Genomic DNA, 2,743 nt, shown 5'->3' on the forward strand with positions numbered 1-2,743 from the left:
CCCTTACCCAGCCCAGACCCCCAAGCAAACACCCACAGCCCTTAATCTTCTCCCACCCCTCTCAAAACCCCCACCCCACAGACCCTCTCAGCCCCTGTTCCTTGAGATTCCCCCCTCCCATGGCCAAGAGCCAATTCCCCACCCAGAGTTCCTGACTCAGCTTCCTCAGAGATCCCTACTTAACCTCTCTGCCCATCAGTCCTCTCCTCTGCTCAGACCCAGAACCCTGACATAGCCCAACCCCCAGGGAACAGCCACTCACCCCTGGCTGCAAATACCTGTCCATTTTATCCTCCTTCTTCTCATTGGCAATCCCTGGCCACTACTTCCTTCCTTCTCCACTCTCCTCCTTCCTCTGCCTGGCCCAGCCCCTTTTTTGAACAGTATTTCCAGGGTGGCCTCTGCCTACTGCCAACCAGCACACAGCTAACCTGGGGAACTCACTACCACAAGGTATTGCTGAGACAAAATGACCAGCAGGGTGAGACATTGGCATGCATCACGAGAGCCTTCATGGTTACATTAGATCAGAGAATGAAATAAACCACTATGGTGCAGGTCTCCAGCCAGCCATTAACTCACAGGGAACCTCTCTGACACAGAGGTCAGTGCAGAATTGTCCACTGGGGGGAGTCCCTGTCCCTCCCTCTTCAGCAGCTGGGACTGGTCCTTCCAGAAGTCACAGCTCTGAGCCGGGCTGTTCCAAGGAGCCTGTGGAAAGAGGCACATTTAGTCCCATAAAGCTCTGCTGACTCTCAGGGCTGGAGTCACACACTCCAGGGCCATGCATGGGGTGGGGGTAGGGGACTTTCAAGAGAGGCTGGGACAATATAAATAAATTAATGGAGATATTTTATCTCCTAGAACTGGAAGGGACCTTGAAAGGTCATTGAGTCCTCCTATCTTCACTAGCAGGACCAAGTACTGATTTTCTGCCCAACTCCCTAAGTGGCCCCCTCAAGGATTGAACTCACAATGCTGGGTTTAGCAGGCCAATACTCAAACCACTGAGCTATCCCTCCCCCTGCTCTTCCAGAAAAGGAGCAGGTGACTCTCCCCCAACCCCTTGGGCTCAGCAAGGTGCCCACAGACAGGCAGGGGGCAGTCATGGTCCCCCCAGTCCTTACATCACAGACCAGGGTGTGTGCTTGGGTGAGGCAGTCAGGACTGATGTGCTCTTCCCCTCCCCCTGCATAGAGAGCCCCCTGCTGGTTCATGAGTTGCTCATGGTTCATGGTTCATGGGTTGCTCAGAGCATAGATTCATAGATTCATAGATTCATAGATTATAGGACTGGAAGGGACCTCGAGAGGTCATCGAGTCCAGTCCCCTGCCCGCATGGCAGGACCAAATACTGCCTAGACCATCCCTAATAGACATTTATCTAACCTACTCTTAAATATCTCCAGAGACGGAGATTCCACAACCTCCCTAGGCAACTTGTTCCAGTGTTTAACCACCCTGACAGTTAGGAACTTTTTCCTAATGTCCAACCTAGACCTCCCTTGCTGCAGTTTAAACCCATTGTTTCTGGTTCTATCCTTAGAGGCTAAGGTGAACAAGTTCTCTCCCTCCTCCTTATGACACCCTTTTAGATACCTGAAAACTGCTATCATGTCCCCTCTCAGTCTTCTCTTTTCCAAACTAAACAAACCCAGTTCTTTCAGCCTTCCTTCATAGGTCATGTTCTCAAGACCTTTAATCATTCTTGTTGCTCTTCTTTGGACCCTTTCCAATTTCTCCACATCTTTCTTGAAATGAGGCGCCCAGAACTGGACACAATACTCCAGCTGAGGCCTAACCAGAGCAGAGTAGAGCAGAAGAATGACTTCTCGTGTCTTGCTCACAACACACCTGTTGAGCAGTGGTACTGGGAGTTCAAACCCCATGGAGATGCCTGGAGCAGTTCCCCTCTCCCAGAGCCATTGTCTCAGGCTTTCTTCAGACTCAGGCTGACAATGGTGCAGCTGCTGCACTGGGGGCAGATGTTCCCATCCCACCCCTATTGTTCCAGGTTGTGGGTAATGCAGCATCTGTTGCTGGCCCCAGTCAGACCCCGGGCACTGGACACCCCCACCCATCGTACCCCAGCATGCCCCATTTCTGATATCTAGTCATGCCATCCTTGATGTGGTACTGCAGGCACTCTGATATCAGGGGGTGGTTCTTGAGATTCACCAGGTGGGGAGTTTGCAGCAGGGGGGGCAGAGGGACAGTGAAACGAGATAGGAGACACTGTGGTCAGTGGAACGCTGGGGGGCAGAGCACCACATAAAGTGGGCTACGCCCCAGGGGATTCTGGGATTGAGGGTCCCAACACCTCATAGAGAAGGGCTGTGCCCTAGGGGATTTGGGATTGAAGGTCCCAATACCTCATAGAGAAGGACTGTGCCCCAGGGGATTTGGTATTGAAGGGCCCAGGACCACACAGAGAAGGGCCACACCTCACCAGGGCCTGGAGTCAAAGGACCTGAATCTCCTCTTCCTTAGACCAGATATACTCCATTGTAACACCATGGACTTATCCTGCGGAGAGTGATGGGGGAATCAGGCTCATTGACTGCAATGGAGTTACTCCTGATTACATCAGGGTGAATGAGAGGGAATCAGCCTCATCGACGCCAAAGGAGTTACTTTTAACTTTTCTTAATGTTCGCGTGTTTTGATGCTGATTTATTGTGCCCAGATAGAGATCAAACCAGGGCTCAGATCCTCACAGCAGGGAATGTTTCCAGTGCTCAAG

Source organism: Trachemys scripta, chromosome 14 (genome assembly GCF_013100865.1).
Source record: "Trachemys scripta elegans isolate TJP31775 chromosome 14, CAS_Tse_1.0, whole genome shotgun sequence".
NCBI classification, from domain to species: domain Eukaryota; kingdom Metazoa; phylum Chordata; order Testudines; family Emydidae; genus Trachemys; species Trachemys scripta.